Consider the following 22,384-nt stretch of genomic DNA (forward strand, 5'->3'; position numbering starts at 1 on the left):
TTAAGGACTTAAGAAGTTGCATTCCATTTTTGGAAAGAGAAGACAAATGTTTTTATACAACCATATTAAAAATGTAATTAAAATGCGATCTCATCTGTATGTACCTGCTTTATATTATTATACTCAGTTGAGCAGAGCTCACAGATTATATTAACTTTGATTGGATAACGGTTGGTTGTACAGTTATAAAGGAATCGAGATATATATAGACTTCCATATATCAAAATCATCAGTATCGAAAAAAAATTCGATTGAGCAATGTCGGTCCGTCTGTCCGTTAACACGATAACTTGAGTAAATTTTGAGGTATCTTGATGAAATTTGGTACGTAGGTTCCTGGGTACTCACCTCAGATCGCTATTTAAGATGAACGATATCGGACTATAGCCACGCCCACTTTTTCGATATCGAAAATTTCGAAAACGAGAAAAAATGCGATAATTCTTTGCCAAAGACAGACAAGGCGATGAAGCTTGGTAGGTGTGTTGACTTTATAACACAGAATAGAAAATTAGTAAAATTTTGGACAACGGGCGTGGAACCGCCCACTTTTAAAAGAAGGTAATTTAAAAGTTTTGCAAGCTGTAATTTGGCAGTCGTTGAAGATATCATGATTAAATTTGGCAGGAACGTTATTCCTATTTCTATATGTATGCTTAATAAAAATTTGCAAAATCGGAGAACGACCACGCACACTTTAAAAAATTTGTTTTTTAAAGTAAAATTTTAACAAAAAATTCAATATCTTTACAGTATATAAGTAAATTATGTCAACATTCGACTCCAGTAATGATATTGTGCAACAAAATACAAAAATAAAAGAAAATTTCAAAATGGGCGTGGCTCCGACCTTTTTCATTTAATTTGTCTAGGTGACTTTTAATGCCATAAGTCGAACAAAAATTTACCAATCCTTGTGAAATTTGGAAGGGGCTTAGCTTCTAGGACGATAACTGTTTTCTATGAAAAAGAGCGAAATCGGTTGAAGCCACGCCCATTTTTTTTACACAGTCGTCCGTCTGTCCTTCCGCTCGGCCGTTAATACGGTAGCTTGAGCAAAAATCGATATATCTTCACTAAATTCTGTTCTCGTACTTATCTGAACTCACTTTGTATTGGTGTAAAAAATGGACGAAATCCGACTATGACCACGCCCACTTTTTCGATATCGAAAGTTACGAAAAATTAAAAAAATGCCATAGTTCTATATCAAACACGAAAAAAGGGAAGAAACATGGTAATTTGATTGGTTTATTGACGCAAAATATAACTTAAAAAAAAAAAAACTTTGTAAAATGGGTGTGACACCTACCATATTAAGTAGAAGTAAATGAAAAAGTTCTGCAGGGCGAAATCAAGGGCTTTGAATCTTGGCAGGAATACCGTTCGTGGTATTACATATATAAATAAATTAGCGGTACCCGACAGATGATGTTCTGGGTCACCCTGGTCCACATTTTGGTCGATATCTCGAAAACGCCTTCACATATACAACTACCACCACTCCCTTTTAAAACCCTCATTAATGCCTTTAATTTGATACCCATATCGTACAAACACATTATAGAGTCACCCCTGGTCCACCTTCATGTCGATATCTCGAAAAGGCGTCCACCTATAGAACTAAGGCCCACGCCTTTTTAAAATTCTCATTAAGACCTTTCTTTTGATGCCCATATCGTACAAAAAAATTCTAGAGTCACCCCTGGCCCACCTTTATGGCGATATCTCGAAAAGGCATCCACCTATAGAACTAAGGCCCACTCCCTTTTAAAATACTCATTAGCACTTTTCATTTGATTCCCACGCCCTTTTCAAATACTCATTAACACCTTTCATTTGATACCCATATCGTACAAACAAATTCTAGGGTCACCCCTGGTCCACCTTTATGGCGATATCTCGAAAAGGCGTCCAACAATAGAACTAAGGCGCACTCCCTTTTAAAATACTTATTAAAACATTTCATTTGATACCCATATCGTACAAAAAAATTCCAGGGTCAGCCCTGGTCCACCTTGATGGCGATATCCATAAATGGCGTTCACCTATAGAACTATTACCCACTCCCTCTTAAAATACTCTTTAATACCTTCCATTTGATACACATGTCATACAAACACATTCCGGGGTTACCCTAGTTTCATTTTCCTACATGGTAATTTCCCCTTATTTCGTCTCCATATCTCTCAGCTGAATATGTAATGTTCGGTTACACCCGAACTTAGCCCTCCTTACTTGTTTTTAATGTTAATTTGTTAAGTTTTTTTGTACTGAAGCTAAATTGAATTCTTTTGTTTACTCAAATTGGATAAACTATTTTTTAATGTTTACTTTAATGTTGTTGTTATAAGTATAAAATGTATTTTGATTTTAAATAAAGCTGAATAAAAAGTTTTCATTCACGCAATTTTTACAAATGCTGGCAGAAATTTGTCGCATGTGCATGGAACGACCACAACCATGTTGTGAAATGTAACATATGATAAAATGTGACTAAACAAAACTTGCAATAAATGTTTCATTGTTTGTGTCAAATTGGTTTCTGTTTTAAATTTTGGTATTTCCTTAAGCTAGAAGCAACATATACAATTTTCAAGAAAATCTACGGTAGCATTTTCGAGAAAACGCGTTTTAAACTTCAATGGCGTTTTCCCAAAAGTCGTCAAATGTAACATACAACAATCATTTAACCAGGCGACGGTATGTAAATAAATTTCTAAGCATTAAATTATTTACATCAGAAAAATTCTTTGTGAAACTTTTCAATTTCATTATCATTGCTGCATTTTTGATGATCACCAAAGAATTATAATTTGACATGTACCTTTTTACTTATAAATAATTGATATTAAACTAGCTCGAAAGAGACAAAACTTTTACTAAGCATAACTTAAGAGTTTTGTTTATTACTGGTGTATGCAGAGTAAGACCATGCTCAATTCCGTTTCATACTTTCCGTCCACAGGACTTGAAACCAAGGCTATTCCCAAGTGACCAAATATACTAATGCATCAAGCTTTTAATAACTATTTTTACTTACAATAGATAAACTATAATTTTTGGCTAACAGCCGAGCTAAATTTAGACTATAATAATAATAATAATTTTTTTCTCGTGGAACGCCATATGTTAAAAATATCACTTGCTTAAAAGGAAAATGAGGTAGTTGGCTGTTAAACAACCATGTGATTCGCACCAGTTGTGATATAGTTCACAATAAGCTAATTTAAATGTAGGGTATTTATTTAAGTTAGCGCATGCTTTCAGTGTGTATAAGTTCACAGATGATAGCTTCTTACGTTTTTCCAAATTACGTACCCACACACTTTCATATGATGTATTAGTTTATATGCAAATGCAGATATATTTGTAATAATGCTTTATATTATAGCGTTGCTTTGTGTTGCTAAATGCTTTAAAAATTATGATTGATCTCATGAGTTAAATATAGTGAAAAGCTTTTAAGCGCGGTTCATTAATAACGTAAGTTAAGCGTAAAAATGGCACTGAAAAAGAATACTTTTATATTAGGTGAGATTTTTTGAGTTTTTCGTTCAACCTGACTTCTACCTATAATTTGAATGAATGAATATTTGGCGCGATTGACCCTTGAGGAGACGTTAGCCGAGTTTTCTTTTACATTTTTGGTGTGCTTCTTTAAACTATCCCTTACAAATTGGCTGGTTGGAACATACATGTTTATTGCCGACTCTGAACAGCATCTGCAAGGCAGATGGATTTTCACTGAATAGTTTTTCATGGCACAAATTCACTCGGAGTCTTTACCAAATCACTACGGGGGCGAGGCAGCCCTTCTAGAAAAACTTTTATAGCCTTAATGAAAAGGATATGATATATTTAGTTTGCCACGAATCTCAAAACTGTAAGTCCATAAATAAGAAGAAAAAGACGCACCAATAAGTATACCGAAATGATCACGACGACGATCTGAGTTGATTTGACGTTTTCCGTCAGTCCGTTTGCTTGTTTGAGTGCAAACTAGTCCCTGAATTTGTGAGATACTTTCATGCAATTTAATCGGTGGAGCTTTGCTGGAACCGACTGGGTCGGGCCACTATAACAAATATCCTCAAAGCAATCAATTTTTCAGGAAAGACGTTTCTTGTCACATCTTTCTCATCTTATCAGACAGAAGCTTCGAATTTCACCAAATGCTTTCGCATGTGGCGTATATTGTTGTCTGGAAAAATTTTAAGTATCGGTTGTATATATAGGCAATTTCCAATATGAGTTGTTGTTTCTGTAGCGAAAAGGCACCCCACGAAGGATTTTCGGAGTATATTGGGTGTTGGCGGTACTTTTCCTGATATAGATCCTGCACGTTCTGGCAACAAGCACCATTAGAGTCACATTGTGCGGCGGAGTGAATAATGTAGAACATTGAAATAATCATGTTTGTTTCTTTGCCAATTTTACGACGGAAGATTTTGTTATAGGTACTGTTTTAACTTGACTAGCCACCAAGTAATGGTCACATCTATAGCGCATGCGCTTTGTCTGCAATCCACCACGATGTGTTCAATTTGATTCCTTTTCCTTACATTAAGAGACATTCAAATTGCCTGGGGTATCTTGTGGTGATGAAATCTGGTACAGCAGAGTTCATATCTAATCATATCACTTTGTATCCCAAGCAAAAGTAAAGTTAAGGCCAGAAGATATTTATTCTATGAATAGTTAAAAGGTTTTGGTACCTAAGACTTGATGTTGATGCCGAATTTGAAATGTGGGGAATATTGATTTTCTTTACCTGTGCATGTTTTAATTCCTTTTTATCTTACTTGCTTACTTAATTGGCGCTTAACCGCCTAAACGGTTATGGCCGTCCAACAAGGCGCGCCAGTCGCTCCTTTGCTCCTCCAGTTTGTCACACCGAGGGAGCTTAAATCGTTTTCCACCTGGTCCTTCCAACGGAGTGGGGGCCGCCCTCTACTTCTGCTTCCATAGGCGGGTTCCGATAGAAACACTTTCTTGGCCGGAGCATCATCTTTCACTCGCATAACATGGCCTAGCCAGCGCAGCCGCTGCCTTCCTTTTTATCACACTTTGTTATTATCAAATAAACTTGAGGCATATATTAACAATTGTTAGTTATTAAATTAGGAATTGATACACTTTCTGTCCGAACTTTTAATTTATGAACTACATAAGCTATTATCTAAATCTCATGCGCATTATTTTATTTTGTAAAATCATACGATTATATGCACGAGATTGCATTCAATGTTAACTACAACTGACTAGAAATTGGATTGTAAAGCTATACAGAACATACACATATACATGTACAAAAGGTGTGTAAAAAAGTTGCCCGCTTTCAAAATCGACAATGTGTAAACTAGTTCAAAACATAAGGTAAAAAAATCCAAAATTTACCTTACGAATTGATATACATTTCAGTATTTTCTTTTCGAAGCTTGATGAAACGAATTGTGTGAAATAAACAGTGAAAGCTTTCTGAGCGTAATGTTAAGGGCCAATTAATGGTGACTTATAACCATAAACATTCCACCTGTATACCTGGTAACGAAGAACATAGCGTTAACAACTGCAACCAGGCTTTGGGGCCTTGGGGCACCTTGAGCGCCGACCATACGGCCATAGTAGTATAACGTTCTCAATCACAAGACAAACAGACTACCTGATTCCCTATCTGCGCTTCGAGGGCGATCTTAAGGCCACAATAGAGGTGCACGGTTGGCGCAAGGGTGCTCAAATGGTGGACGAGGCGATACATGTGTATACAGATGGTTCCAAAGTAATGGAAGGAGGAGCGTCTGCGGTATACTGTGCTGATCCGGAAATAAGCAGATCCTACAGGCTGCGGGATTACTGTAGCGTTTTCCAAGCTGAAATATTAGCCGTAACTAAAGCAGTAGAAACCCTGGAAGAGTATAGCTTAACCTGCAACCGTGTTAACTTTTATATTGACAGTCAAGCAGCGATTAAGGCAATAATCTCGCATAGCACAGCATCTAAATGCGTGTTAGAGTGTAAGCAGTTCCTGGAGAGAATCGGGACAGGGAGAAGCATACATCTATATTGGGTCCCAGGGCATATGGGAATAGATTGGAATGAAAAAGCAGATGAATTAGCTAAAAAGGGGCCTTCCTTGAAGCTAGCTTGCTAGACGTCCCAATTATACTGGGCGAGATTAAGCGAAGGCGAGAAGTGCACATGATCGACTAAGCAAGAAAGGCGTGGGTTCAAGCGCGGGGCTGTAAAGTGTCGAAGATTATGTGAACGTCTTACAGCCTTACACTAACAAAGTTGGTTCTATCTTTAAAAAGAGAGGACTGTAGACTCATGACGGGTATTCTGACTGGACACTGCCTTCTGGTGTCACATACTTTAAATTAGGCTTGGTCAGTGATAGCAGATGTAGTGCGGACTGGAGGAGGAAACGATCGAGCACGTTCTGTGCTCGTGCCCTGCGCTTGCCAGGCTAAGACTCCAGCCATTAGGAGTGATACAGCTGTTAGATCTAGAAGCAGCAAGTGGCTTAAGCCCTAAGATGCTTCTAGTATTTGCCAAGAGGACGGAGTTATTTTATAACATAGGTCCTGGTTTTTGATAGGATTTTCCGTTTGGTCGTTAAAACAAACTTGTGGTAACACGACGAACTCATTCAATCTATGTGAGGTCCTCGTGGGCCGGCCAGTTCAACTTAACCTATAACCATAAAGCCATAACCAGATAAAACTGTTGGTCGAACCTACCTTATGGAAATCAATGTAATCGGTTAAAAGTGCCATACCATAACCATACCATAGCCAACCAATTGGTTTTTTGTTTCTCGCCTTATCCATAACCTAAAAATATTTCAGTTAGTGAATTTAATAACTTTTTGTAGATTTTATTCATTGTTTTGTATACGTTATGATTAATAGACTTTTTTTATGGAATATGTTTGTAATTTTTTACGTTTTCTTCATTTTTATGAAATCTTCACACTATTTAGGTTAAGGCACCATTAATCGATCACATTGGAGATGGGTATGGTTACGACTATGGCGTTAGGGTTAAAGAAGTTTAGTTGGCCATTTAAGTCCATCCCACTCCACTGTTTGGAGTTTACGTCAAACTGATGATCATAATTTTTTACGATACGTTGTTTATGATGTCAATTCCAACAGAGCTCTTCCTAACTGATTGGACTGATTTTGATCAAAATTTGTGCATGTATTCAAGAGAATTTGCTTTAGATGCAGAGTTTGGTTCGTTTTCTCTCTTATCTTTCCGGGAAGTGAACCAGGACCATTAAATTCCTATTGCTACAGGGGTTTCTTATTGACCACGCTATTGTTTAATAAGTTATTTCTTTCGGGAAGTGGACAAAAGTCTGATCGACAGGGGTACTTCTTTGAACTAGTTATTTTGTAAGAAACTTAACATTCAGCGAAGTGGAATCGTATTTATGATGCTAGTTGCTTGAAACTAAACACAGAAGTTATTCCTTGACTAGCTTACTATTTGAAAAACTTCTCTTTCTGGCAAGTGGACACTGGAACCAAACTGGCCGACGTATCAGAAAAATTTTTATCTGTGGTGCAGATTGTTTGAAATTTTCGTACAGGGACTGCGGCTTCCTCCTTGAAAAGCTTTATATTTGAGACCATTTCTTTCCGACAAGTGCACCAACCAACTTTTCCAAGGAATTTTATTTATTGTGCGATTTGATTGAAATTTATTATTTGAGGGCGGCCTATCAAATAAGTTAATCTTATATAGAAATAGGAATGCAGAATCGGTTGACAACTTTATAACTCATGTTTGGATGAACCAATTTCAAGAATTGCAGCAGCGTTGATTTCGTATAATTGAGTAATGGTTTTTAATGGGTTTAAGTACCATATGAAACTTATTTCAGATATTTAGACCGAAACGTGGGCCAGAGTGTTCCCAGAAGATGTTTTCACAATATGGGTATCAAATAGGATGTGCTATTAGGGGGTTTAACAAGAATCGGTAGTTAAAAAGAAGAGCGAGAGGGAAAGCGAGATTTATTTGAAAAGTTATATCTAGAAAAGGGAAACACGAGATATGAATGCGTATTGGAGAGGGTAAGAAAGAAGGAAAAGAAAATGAGGAAAGGAGATGGGAAGAAAAATAATGCGAAGTTGGGACAGAGGAAAGAAAGTGGGAGTAGAAGGGGTAAAAAATGTGAAAGTGAAAGAGGGAAGATACAGAGGAGGGAAAGGGTTAAGACATGGTGAATAAAAAGAAGAGACAAGAAGAGAAAACAATTTGTTTTGCAGCCGCTATATATGAAAAATGCATCAGTTTACTAGGAGAGTGGATATATTGCAGGAAGATACGTATGTATATAACCGATCAGGGGACTGTCGCAATTATATATCTACATCTTTTATAAATGAAAATGAATGCGATTTTAAAAATTGTTTCTGCATTAGTTTTATATGGTTTCGCAGTGGGTAAAAATGAAAATTTGGAACCGGTCGGTATTCAATATTTGCAATGGTGGTGCGGTATTAAGTGGACCTTCAATACATAACAAATGCTATGCACAAGGAAATGCAAAAACTTCCATACCAAAACGCTATAATTCCAAAACCGTTCGAGCCAAAACACAATACATAAATTTTTTTGCACCAAAATGCAATAATTACAACCCACCACAAAAGTAAATGGAATGCGTTCCTTTCAGTATTGCAGTCCAATGCATGTAGTCCATTAAAAAAAAGGAATAAAAACAGAAAAACTTTCAAAATGGACTTCGTTCCGTAGTAAATATTTTTTTCGGGAACGCTCTATTGAAATGCTTTATATGCGGAGTTTTTGTTCAAATTTTCCCTTCGAAAATCTTGATGTTTGCAAAATATACCAAAGTTGGTGGATATATTGTTATTGTAGGGTAAATGACCTGTGCAAAAGAAGGGACCGAAATATAATGGGTATTTATGGTTTTTGGACCTTTCAGCTACAGTTTGAGCAACAATAAAAAACATCGAACGAGCACGTATTGCATGAAGACATTTTTTTTCTTTTTAACTTTTTTGCATTAAGAACCGCTTTAAATTTGTTTAGAGATGTTTAAAAGAGTATTTACTGCCATATAAAAAATTAAAACTGGAATTTGTCTGGTAAAGTAAATTTTTATATTATGATTGTTTAGCGACCTATTAAATTTTACCTTTTTACTTGCTGGCTCGAGGTCATATAAATAAAAACACGGTGTTTATATTTTGTGCCAATATATTTCGATTACACATCAGTAATCGTCTTCAAGGGCGAACTAACAACAAACATAAAAACATTTAATGTAACAAACAATAATTTTATATTTTAATCAAAACACTTGATACCTACATTATTTTACATTCGTACTGTATAACGAGGAGTATTAAACTGTTCCTTTTTTGTTAACAAGTGTCTGTATGCTTGCGCTGTGTTATCAATATCTGTTTTGTAGTTCATACGTATGTCCGTCGGTGTATTCACTATATGTAATATTTCCAATGTATATCTCTTTTTCCATTGTTTCTCTTTTTGGATAACTGCAACGTCGTCGAAGTTCGGAGTATGCGCCTCCCCTGCACAGTTCGCCATGATTGCTGTTTTGTGGTTATTTGTATGATTACAACTTTTAAAATCAGTTTTGTGTTGTGCGAGACGTGTTTTCAATTTTGATTTCGTAGTACCCACATATATCTTGTTACATAATTCTTTCTCATTACCTCTGCAAGGTATTTTGTATATAACGTCACTTTTTTCTGTTTCTGGTATTAGCGAATTCGTACGATTGAAAATGCATTTTAATGTGTTTATTGGCTTGTGGGCTATTTTTATTTCCTCACTATTATAGCAATCAGATTTTGCAAGGCGCTCTGATAGTTTAGGTACATAAACTACAGATTTAAATATTTTCGCTTCCTCTGATCTAGTTTTCACATTTTTTGAAAGAGCTCTTTTTATTAAAGTTTTAATAATGTTATCCGGAAAATCATTATCTTTTAATAATACTGTTATTTCTTTCTTAACCTCATTGTGGTGTCGTCCGATATATTCAACATTCGTTTTATACAGCCCATTGCTGTATTAATTATCATTGTCTTAGGATGTTTCGAATGAAAATTAGTGATGCGTCCTGATAATGTTGATTTTTTATACCACACTAACTTGATTTGATTGCCTTGTCTTATTATAATTGAGTCGAGATAGGGTAACTTTCGGCCGTCTTCGAGTTCCGTAGTGAATCATGGCGCACTGTGCATACTCCGAAGTTCGACGACGCTGCAGTTATCCAAAAAGCGAAACAAAGGAAAAAGAGATATACATTGGAAATGTTACATATAGTGACTACACCGACGGACATACGTATGAACTACAAAACAGATATTGATAACACAGCGCAAGCATACAGACACTTGTTAACAAAAAAGGAACAGTTTAATACTCCTCGTTATACAGTACGAATGTAAAATAATGTAGGTATCAAGTGTTTTGATTAAAATATAAAATTATTGTTTGTTACATTAAATGTTTTTATGTTTGTTGTTAGTTCGCCCTTGAAGACGATTACCGATGTGTAATCGAAATATATTGGCACAAAATATAAACACCGTGTTTTTATTTATATGACCTCGAGCCAGCAAGTAAAAAGGTAAATTTTTATATTTTTTGTCAATTTGTAACGCAATGGAACCCAAAAGCTTCAAAGCAGAGAAAAACGTATAAAAATGACATCGCGTCACTATAACTTATAACTGAGCTTTACTTTGAGCAACACTAAAAAAATCGAAAGTGCCATGTAGTGGCAAAAAGTGCATAAAACAAGTGTTAAAAACAAAACCCAAAAATTTATCAAACTTTTTTTATTTGATTTTACTTTCGAAAAGTAAAATGCTGCAAAAATTATTTTAACTTTGTTTTTTGTGCGTTATAATAAGGTGGTTTAAATATATATTGAAAAACAAGCGCAAAGAAAATAAAGAAAAATTTCGAAACCCTACACTAAAAAAACTCCTAAATGTGAAGGAAAACCAAGATTGATTTTGCGCCACAGAAACTCCCCCCTTTATCTAAACAAGTAATTTTCTGAAAAACTGAGAAGTGTTTTTCCTTGCTAGGTAAGTTGAGGTTGAACTGGCCGGTAAATAACGACCTCACATAGACTAAATGTGTCTATAGTGTTACCAGAATTTGTTTGACGACCAAACGAAAGAACCACAATCAGGTGCCAGGACTTATTATATATACTACTGTTATTACTGCCAAGGCCTAACTTATAAACATGTGGCACCAGAAGGCAGTGTCCAGTTAATATGCTCATCGTGCGCCTTAAGTCTTCTCTATTCAGAGATATGAGCTACTTTTTGAGTTTACTATGGCAGGATTTGCACACGATCTTAAAAACTTTGCAGCCTCGCGCTTTTGTTCACGCTTTCCCTGCTTGATATATCATATGTAACTCCTTTGTCTTTTTGTACTAAACGGATTGAGACGCCTAACGTCGATTCTAACTCATCAGCCGTTTTGTTACCTCCTATTCTTTTATGCCCGGGAACCCGGTAAAGATGTATGGTCCGGAATGAGCGAAGTTTTTTTAATGTTTTGTTTGCATTCCCGAATACTTCTTGATGAAGTACTATGTGATATGGTTGTCTTAGTCGCCGCCTGACTATCAATATGTACATTGACGCGACTGAAGCTTATTTAAGCTTCCTCCAGGGTTTCTGTAGGACCCAATTATTTCTAGATCGACACGGTAAACAGCAGACCCAACTCTTCTGTTAATTTAGAACAATCGGTATACACATGTATTTGTCATATCTGTACCTTGGCACCCACCCTCCAGCTCAAATGTGGCCGAAAGATTGCTTTCGAAGCTCAGACACGGGAGCATATATTCCATTTGTCCGATATTAGATGACGCTTTACTGCCATGTCCATACGGCCTGCACTCAAGCTGCCCCGAAGCCTTAACTCTTGTTCCAGTCGCTAACACTATATTTTTGGCCATTAGGTCTGCAGGTGCGATGTGCACAATGGCATTCAGTGCTGCTGTCGGATTAGCTTTGTGGCTCCCGTTATGATAATCATGACTGTATTCACTGAGCTTATCCGTACATGTAAATAATATGAGAAATATTCAATCAAGTATTTTTGATTGAAAAAATTGAAGAACAGTTTTGAAAAAAAAAAATAAGAAATTCGAAGTCATTTCATTGAAATTTTCCTCAATTGAAAAATAATTTTTTTTTTGTAGTGTATATGCTCAAATTCCGCTCATACTTCTTTAACCCTTTTGCACAAGTATGTGCATTATAACAACAAATTTTCAGCAACTTTTGGAGATATCACTTTAAAAGCCATATTTTGTAAATCTAAGCATTTCATTTGTTAATTTACAAATTATCTGCCTGCCTCATTGGTATTTTGCAAAAAGATTATTTCAAATTATATACATATCGTTAGCTTAATGTGAAAATGTGCTAAGTCACATTTTACGAATTTTACAGTAGACGAAAAAAATTTGTAATTTTTGTATTTAATTAGCGAGCATTGCTCATATTGCTTTATAATTGTTTTTGTTATTGATATTAGAGAAAAATTGTAAGTTTACAAACGGCGATGGTTACTAGGACATGTTTCTGAATTTCACTTCTTCATCAGCTGGCTTTTCGGGAGCTGAACGTTGAGCTCGAATCTCCAACATTCATATGAGTGCAAAGGCAGATGCCTTTAGCTGCTTAGCCATATGAATGTTCCGTTGTTCGCTGTACAATTGGTCTCTAAGAGTTGCCTTTTTGTTTTTATACCTTTTGATCACCATGTAGGCACATGCACTATTAGGAATAAACTACATAGATAACTAGGACAATACATCAAGCGAATCTATTCAGTAGTGTTCTTAATTTTAATAACAGCTTATATAAGTTTAAGCTTGAATTGTTTTCTATTTTTAACTAGTCTGTAAGAAAGCATGTATGTACATAGTTATCGACATGTAAGAATTGAAGTAGATTATAGTCAGCGCAAAGCATTTATCAAATACCAAAGGCATGTCCCAATTGGGTGAATCCAATTTCAAGGGTTGTGTAGGCAACACTCTCAAGGGGTTCCCAGCTCACTATATTGCTTTTCCAACCCAATTGCCAACCTCACCTACCCGTGGCGTGTTCTGTTTCATTGACGGACGAGGCTCTGGCGACCCCAAGTTTTCCATGGAACTAGGGAGTGGGGAGGACGGTATGGCCTAGAAGGTTTAATTTGGTCATATAAATCGTTCCCGAGATGGTCGGACTAGTACCTTAATAGTGCTTTGTTATCGGAACGTACTGGATCTATATGCGGCAAAGGACCATCAACATCGGCCCAATGCCTCCGGGGAGTGTCTTTATCGTTAATACAACAACAACAACAAAGCATGTACTTTTAGACTGAAAGAATTAAATAAGTAATAAAATGCGCGCACAAAGAAATAACTAGTAATTCAGATTGATATTATTGACTGGTTGACTTAGCACATTTTTTTTAATATTTGACGACCTAGCACATTAACACATCATTGCAAACAGCACGTAAAAATTAAAAATTAAAATATTTTTTTCTTGTGATCGATGTATTTTGAATTCAGTTTTAAAACTGCATTAAAATACAATTTTTTAAAAAAACTGACTTAGCACATTTTCACATTAAGCTAGCGATATATTCTTTCTTAGAAAAGTTTTCTTCCTTTAATTATTGGTCACTTTCTGCGTTTAATTGTGAACATAACAAAAGTCATTAAACTGCCCATAAATTAGTAATAAAATTCTAAGCAAAATGTTTTGCGATTTGTTTATCTGTAATACTTAACTAAGTACAATAAATTTTGAACATATTGAATGAAACGAATTAAACTTACGCATTTCAATTCAATTGTTAATTCGTTTAAATTGTCACTAAGCGATCGGCAGCTATGATTAATTAACGCCAATTAAATATGCTGGTTGTTGATGGGTTTGCAGTTTATATTTTGTTTTTGTTTGTTTAAATGCCAACACGAATTTTCGTCAACCAAACCAATTTAGCCCTGACACTGGGCAAATAAATTTTTGTTGTTGGCCTCTTTTATTTTTGATTTTTCGGTGCACTAAAAACTCATAAAAAAGCAATTAATTTTAATACACACTGATTGATACGTGCGGTAATTGCTTACGTGTTTAATTATGCATTGACACTTTTGCTTTGTTATCGTTGTAAATATGTATTTATGTAATGTAGGAGATACTCATACGCACCGGTGGCCGGCGCCACACATTTTAGCAGCAATCTCATGCGATAAAAAATATCAAAGGCATTGATTAATTTCCAAATTTTAATATAATAATTTGATTGAAATATGTTGTTGTTTTTTTCATTTTTCGTAATATTTATTAAATAGTGGCATTACCAACTCTCTTTTAATTTTTCAAATTACAAACTATTTTTGTAAGTTGTTTTCAAAACTTAAGATTTTCCAATATTACTATTATTTTTTTTTCACACACTCAACTCAATTTTCTTTCTTATCTTTTTTCAATCCAACACTCAAATTCAACGCAAGCAACAGTTGTTACTACATATCAATAAACTAGAGCACTGTTAATTGTCAACGTTAATTGTCGTTTATTTTTAAGGTTTTGACGTTAATCGTTTATCATTTTTGGTAATACGCGCACTTTCCGCATGTCGTTGTGTTCCGGTCAACGCTTCAATGCGAAATGTGCTCGCGCCTTTTTCGATTGCCCTCAGTCGTTGTCACTGTCGCTGTAAGCTATATGCAGTAACGTCAACTGCGAATATGAAACTTTGACGTCGTATAGCATCAACACGAACACCAACACTCTCGCTATTACCACCCACTTCAATGCTTAGCGCTATATTATTGAGCAGTGAAACTTCTGCAGCAACTCCTTTCGCCATACACATCGGTAACACGAATACTTAAGCAAAATTTCTGCAAGCTTCTCAGTTTGCGTGCGTTATGATGCGCAGTCACAACTGTTGCCTACACCCTGCAGAAACATAAACTACCAATGAAAAAACGACTTATGGTCCAGAGCTTGCGTTACAGTGCCAATAGTAACTAGTTCGAAAATAGAGTATATCATCTCGAATTAAAAAACCAATAATAAAGTAAGATGAGCCGGACCCGTGCGCATCTTGCGCAACAAATATTAAAGTCTCATACCAAAAATCAACAGAAATCAGCTGTTCTATCAATCAACTATCTATAAACTTACATGCGCTTGCGCTGCCATCTGGCGAATATTAGCAACTGCGGGTAATGCAGTGTTAGTTTAATCAAATATTCACAATAGTGCCATAGTGCAAATAGATTTCTTTGTGTGCTCACAATCGTTTATTTTTAACAAATTACTTTAATAAAATACTGCTAAATAAAAGCGCTACGACTAATAATCCCCAAAGCTCGCTAATAGCAAAGAGAGTAGATTAATAAGAGGGAGCATTGTAGAGTCGTTCATTCTCCACAAAGTGGAACGACTACACCAGGAATACACCATACGTTTTGCCCCTTTTTCGTTTTCACCATCGGGATTAAAAAAGTCATGAGCCTGGGTATTCGCGCAATTTTAGTGATGTAAATTGCATGGCGCCAGCGCCAATGCGGTGCCAGCTCAATGGTAGCTCATTCACGCAATGACTCCAAGCGAATTTTTGGCGCTACTTAGTAGTGAGTGCGTAGTACATTTCACTTGCGCTTTTGAGTGAAACGATTTTTGTGTGTCAGGCACGAGTTTGGTGTTATTGGCGCTACTGGCAATGATGACACTGAGCTGATGACGGTAGCGCTGGTGGTTCAGCTTTTGAATCAGAGAAAGTACTGATGACCCGTGTAAATTATTATGGCTTTGGCTATTATTGGCTGTAACTTTGAACTAAATAAATGTTGCGGCCATAACAAGCAGTCATTTTTGAGTTTTATATTTTAGATTTAATGCACAATTAATATGGGTGTGTTTGAGCAGCCAAATAATAACAGAGTATTGCTAAAGTGCTGCTGAGTTTATGGAATGTAGCTAATTTCCTAGTGATGATCAACAGATTGTCAATATTTCGTTCAACGAACGTGCGAAATTGTCACATCTGCTCAAATTTTCCATTGTTGATCTAACTTAAGCTGTTATGCCAATATTTTTCGGCCAGCTTATTTCAAATAGGTAATTTTTCCAAAAGCAAAATAAATGACAGCAAAGATTACAGAGTTAAACAGCCTTATAAAATCAGCTATGTTGAGGCGGACAGCATAGCAAAAAGTATGGTGAATTCCTGGTGCAGCCGTCCCACAATTTCCACAAAGCTTTAGAACTCTACAATGTACCATCTTATATTTAGAGAGTCTTTGCTAATAGCATGAATCCCCATCTTTACAACCAAAACTTTATCTATAGATTTGGATTCCAAATAAGAGCGAAAAAAAGGTTCCCTGTACATAAAAACTGCAATTAGAAATAATAATAGGATTAATAGAATATTTTTTTTTTAATTTCCTATATTTATGTAACGTCGAAATTTCAGCAAGAGACCATGGATTTGCAGTTATTTTAGTCAAGGAATAAAACCGATTAACCAACACTTCACCCTGGCTTCCATTTAAGTCTTATCTCGGAAAACGAAAATCATGCTCTACAACTTAATTATCGTAGCTGTCCTGCTATATGGTGCAGAAGCATGGAACATGATAACATCATACCGCTCTGGGAGTGCACGAGAAAAAAGTTTCTTAAATTTGTTAGCGACGGCACATACAAAAAAAATTCAATGATGAGCTGTACGAGATTAATGCAAGCAATAACACAGCAAATATGTTGGTGTGGTCATAAAATGCGAAAAAATGATGATGTTCCGGCTAAGAAAGAATTTGCATTGGACCCGGTCTATGAAGTAGAGGAAGAAGGTGGGTAGGTCGCTGAAAGGACCAAATAAAAAGGATTTAAATTCCCTTGGCGTGACCAGTCGGCCCCAGTTAGCTCAACGACGAAGTGACTTGCGCGCCTATTTGGACGGTCATACCCATTTAAACGGTTCAGCGCCAATTAACGAAATGAATACAGTCTTTTATTTTCAACTTAACCTTCTTAGTCCAAGGTTGTAAGACCTGCATATGATCTGCAACACTTGGGATTCAAGGGATTGATAAGCGCAATTCACAGCTCCTGTGACCCAGTCGCCACCTTATCCCACGCGTGGCGATCCCTGTTATAAATATGAATGTTTCATATACATTTAGCATGCGTGGCTCTGGTGACCACAAGTTTCTAATGGAATTAGGGGGTTGGTGGCGGGATGGTGTAGAAGGTCCAATGTGGTTATATTAAATCGTTCCCGAAATCGTCAGCCTAGTATATTATTGACGCTTGTTACCGGATTTATCCAGTAAAGGGCCATCAAAATCGACAACATTCTTCAAACAACAAGAACATTCGACTCCTACAGCCCCGCGGTTAGTTAAAGGCCTCTCATGACTGGTCGATCAGATAAACCTCTTGCCATCCTTTAACCTTATTTATTGGTACGTATACGTTGCAAGCTTCGAGCGATGGACCCTATTTAGATAGTCCATACGCTATTTCTGTTTCATCTATTCCCATATGACATATGTGCAGGGACCCAATATGGATTTATACTTTTCCCAAACACGATTCTTTCAAGGGATTGCTTACACTCTTACAAACTTTTAGATGTTGTGCTTTAAGAGATTATCGCTCTAACTGCTGCTTGGCTGTCAATGTAAAAATTATCGCGGCTGGAGTTTAAGCAGTTTTCCTCCAGTGAAACACACTACAGTGATCGTGCAGCTTTGAGGAACTGTGTGTCTCCACCATGTTGTGCCTCCACGACGGCTGATTGTCTAGAATGATTTTTTAAACAACACGAGTTTTTTTTTTTTTTTATTATTCTACAAAAAAAATATCCTGAGGTGTCTATTGCCGGTGAAAACCTTCTAACTTTTTAAAACTAATGGATCTTAAAGGGTTCTGAGCACAGATTTTCAGCAAGAGGAATATTTTATTCACAGCACCATGGCGCTACCTCACAAGCAGTGAATTTAATCCAAGTAGACAACTTGGGACTAATTCACTGCAGTGAGGGTGCCATAATACCAAGTAAAAGAAAGTGAGTAAGTATATGTTCGGGTGAAACCGAAAACTTCATTTCGTTCAGATTGGAAGATTTTTGTTCGACTTATGGCATTAAAAGTATTTTGGAAAGAGTAACAAATAAAGGGTTGGGTCACGCCCATTTTCAAAATGGGTTTATATATTGTTCTTAGTTCAATCATGCCACTACTGAAGTCAGTCAAATTTAGTTAAATATCATACAGTGATTGCAAACTTGATTGAGGTTAGATCTTTAGGAAAAGTTGGCATTAAATACCGATTTTGATTATCTTAACTCAGTCTATATAATTTGGCCAGGCTAGAGTCTCGGCCAAATTTCAATATAATATCTTTAACGGCTTTTGATTTAGGGCTTTTTAAACTTCTATGTTCCCTTGTTCTGTATGTGGGTGGTGCCACGCCCATATAACAAAAATTTTTGAAATTTATGTTTTGCGTCATAAAACCAATACTCCTACCAAAATTCATTAGCTTAGATTTGTGGTTGAATTATCTAGTGTTTTCCATTTTTATAAAGTTATCGAAAAAGTCGTTTTCAATACCAATATATTCTGGGTCTAGGTAAGCCCATATTACGTATTTGATGAAGATATCTCAATACTTGCACAAGTTATCGTGTTAACGGACGGACAGTTGGGCCGACGGGTAGACGGAGGGACGGACATGGACTAGTAAAATGTTTTCGATACTGATGATTTTGATATACGGAATTCTATATTTATCTTGATAGCTTTATACCTGTACAACCAACCGTTATCCAATCAAAGTTACAATACATTGTGTATAAGTACAGCTGGGCATAATTAAGGGCTAAGTCAGTTGGGATTATGTCATGGCACCTTGCTGAAAATAGCTGAAGAGAATCATTTGAGAACTAGATATCTACCCTAGATATTAACCCTACAGGGTATGCAAGCTGTGTTGAAATGCATTGCCTTTATATACAAATTAGTATGTACAAGTATGTACATATATATTTTCGGCACGACAGTTGTTTTGCTCTGGATTTGAGTTTGAACGAAAGCAATCATGGATTCTTTCCGGGTTGAGCTCTTGAATATACCAATGTCCTTGAGTTATTTAAAACAGGAGAAACAACAACTAGTTAGATTTTTTAGGTAACTGATAATTGTTTTTAAAATATGTTAAGCTTTATTTTACGATTGCGTCTCTCAACTTTCCTATTCGCGCGACTTTTTTATGCCTCATTTCTACTGCGCAATCGCTTGCTTTTATAAGGCAAGGTGCTTGCTGAAACTCAACGGAAGCATTTGGTTCTTATCTTGAAAACGAAGCTTTCACTGGTCAAATGGAAAGCTTTCGAAGTTTTTGAAGGAAGAAAGAAATAACGCTGCGAGTGACTTACGAATAGTGATTGTTAGCTTAAAGGTTCATTCGAAGGTTATATGCAAATTTTATGATTGACCTTACATGTAGTGATAAGTACTAGAGATGCAACTTTTTATTATAGACTTACTTCAATTATATTCAGAGTCCGAAGCTGTTGCCATTATTGTGTCTGCGTTAGAAAAATATATTCGCTCCTTTTGATGTGAAAGGAAGTTTTGATACATAGAAATTCAGAAAGATGTAAAATTTATATTTTTTTTTTATAAAGCAATTGAAATGGGATGAAGTAATTAGTTATTACCACAAATGAAATAAAAATTTTTTTTTTCTTACTGTAGAGCTAGGACATTGCCCTGCTGTATTCTCCACTTTGCAGCACTGCGCTGTCTTCTTTATCTATACTTATAGCTTGGTTGATCACATTCAGCCCCGGTTTAGTTATCATCTATGCCCATATGACCGGCTACTCAGTATAGATGTAAGTTTCTCCCTGAAGAAATTTCGTCTAAAGCTGGTTGCACTCCAACATGCTTGCTAAGTGAAGTAGTAAATAGAAGATATATGTATTGAAGCCCCAAAGAGCGTTAAGTAAAGTTCGAAACTAACTGCAGAATAATAATCTTTCAGATAGCTTAATCTGCAATTTTCGATCTAGTAACTCAGGGTGACCAATCGTCAGTAAATTCAATAGATAATTGTAAATATTTTGTAGAACAAACCACAAAAGTCTATTATGAGTATTCGAAAACCATAAAAAGAACGGACTTTTGTTTACATTTTTGCCTCACACTTAACTGGCAGTCGATGTTTCACTTAGCTTGGAGAAAACGAGAGTATCGATGACATGAAGACAAAAGAGGATAGTGAAAACTGTGCTTAGTTATGAATGCAGCTTGAGACAATGGCTAGAACTCTAGCCAGACATAAGGAATGTCGCATAATAATATTATAAAATTTCTTCAGTAATAATTGATATCAAAGAGATCAAGAAATATATGGAAAGCTTAGTGTTTAATGTTAGCATTCAGGTCAACGAAGATCACGATGTCTTACGCCAGTTTCAATCGCTGACTATTTTTTTCTGAAGTGATAGGGAAAAACTGAACACCAAGTGTCAACATTCAGGCCTGAAAAGGGAAACTATATGCTGAGTAGTCTTGGATAATAAATAGCTAACATGCAGATAGAAGACATTTACCAGCCTTCTCTTGAGATAACTCACGAAATCATAAGCAACGAAGTCGGCTGCACTAACAAAACACGTGTCTCTACCAGATGCTTTGATTTTTCCAAAACTAATTTCAACAATTTAAATAAAGAGCTTTCTGAGATAACGTGGCCTCGATATAAAGAGGATGTAGAGGAAAACGTTTTATATTTTAATAAAACCATTTATACTTTATTTGAAAAACATGTGCCCAAACGCACATGCTCGTACATTGAACCAGTGCAAGCCTGGTTTACTAAAGATTTAAAAGCTTTAAAAAATAAGAAATCACATTTATTCAAATTATATAAGAGAACCGGTTTACATTCTCATTATGCGCAGTACGCTCTTTTCCCTCATAAGTATTTTGAACTTAATAAAAAGTGTTATAAAGCTTACATATGTAAAATTAAAAGAAACACTATTTGCCACCCAAAGTCTTTTTATGATTTAGTAAATTCTAAACGCAGAACTAACGGGTTTCCTTCTGCCATGAAGTTTAGAATTAGCATTTCCAGCGACGGTCAAGAGATTGCAAACTTCTTCGCTCAATTCTTTCACTCTAATTACTCTGCTGTGGTTGATTAATCACCTACAAATTATCCGTATGAGCTCCATTCTAGTAACTCAATATATGCCCCACATTTGCTGCCTGAAGATGTTCTACTACATCTAAAGACCCTAAAAGAATCCTTCAAATACGGTCCCGATTTGATCCCAACATGTTTTCTTAAAAAATGTGCGGAATACATTTACCAGCCCCTTACTGAGTTGTTTAACCTCTCTTTAAAAAGTGGCGTTTTCCCGACGGCTTGGAAGGAATCTTTTCTTATCCCACTCCATAAAAAAGGAAGCAAGTCGTCTATCTATCTAACTATCGTAGAATAGCAAAGCTCTCCGCTATCCCTAAGCTTTTCGAAGTAATCGTTACTAATCACCTTACATTTTCGATTTCTACATTGATAGATAGTTCTTAGCATGGCTTTTGTAGAGCCAAATCAACCACAACCATTTTGCTTGAATTTACAAATCACGTCTTTAATGAGTTTAGAAACAATCATCATACCGACGTTATATACACTGATTTCAGCAAAGCATTCGACAAAGTACGCCACTCATTACTTGTTTATAAACTCGAATTGCTTGGTTTTCAACCTGGCTTAAACTCAAAGAGTCATTTTTAAAAACCATTGTTCGAATGTCATCGATGTTCCCTCCGGTGTGCCTCAGGGCAGCCGTCTCGGTCCTATTCTGTTTTTGATCTTTATAAACGATGTTTCCACAACTATAAAATATTCTAAAATTTTAATGTATGCCGACGACGTAAAACTTGTTAAGTCATACGCGTCGGTTGAAGAACGTTCTGTACTCCAGGCGGATTTAAATCGTTTAGTTACTTGGTGTAATGCGAATTGTATGCCTCTCAACATAGAAAAATGTAAATCCATGTGTTTTTCACGTGGGAACATACAGCCAGCTTCCTACACAATTAATGGCCAAACTCTGGAAAGCGTTGATGTTTTTGTCGACTTGGGAGTTACAATGAATTGCAAACTTAGTTTCAACCCTCATATTAATGCCACAGTCAATAAAGCGAGACGAGTTTTAGCATTTGTGAAAAGATGGGCAAAGGAGTTTAGTGATCCTTACGTTACAGAAACCCTTTTTACAT

General features: G+C 36.1%; 1 protein-coding gene across 2 annotated transcripts in view; it reads right to left on the reverse strand.

The window, feature by feature from the left end:
• AdoR (Adenosine receptor) overlaps window positions 1-14,700 on the reverse strand; it is a 174,009-nt gene extending 159,309 nt beyond the window's left edge. The window contains exon 1 of one of the 2 annotated variants that reach the window (XM_067784751.1): window positions 13,895-14,700. The gene's annotated coding sequence lies outside the window, so the exon portion shown is untranslated. Of the gene's footprint in view, window positions 1-4,774; window positions 4,875-13,894 lie in introns of those variants that run through there. The other variant, XM_067784752.1, reaches the window with a different exon arrangement.
• Between the last annotated feature and the right edge of the window lie 7,684 nt (window positions 14,701-22,384).

Source organism: Eurosta solidaginis, chromosome 4 (assembly GCF_040869045.1).
Source record: "Eurosta solidaginis isolate ZX-2024a chromosome 4, ASM4086904v1, whole genome shotgun sequence".
Classification (NCBI taxonomy): domain Eukaryota; kingdom Metazoa; phylum Arthropoda; class Insecta; order Diptera; family Tephritidae; genus Eurosta; species Eurosta solidaginis.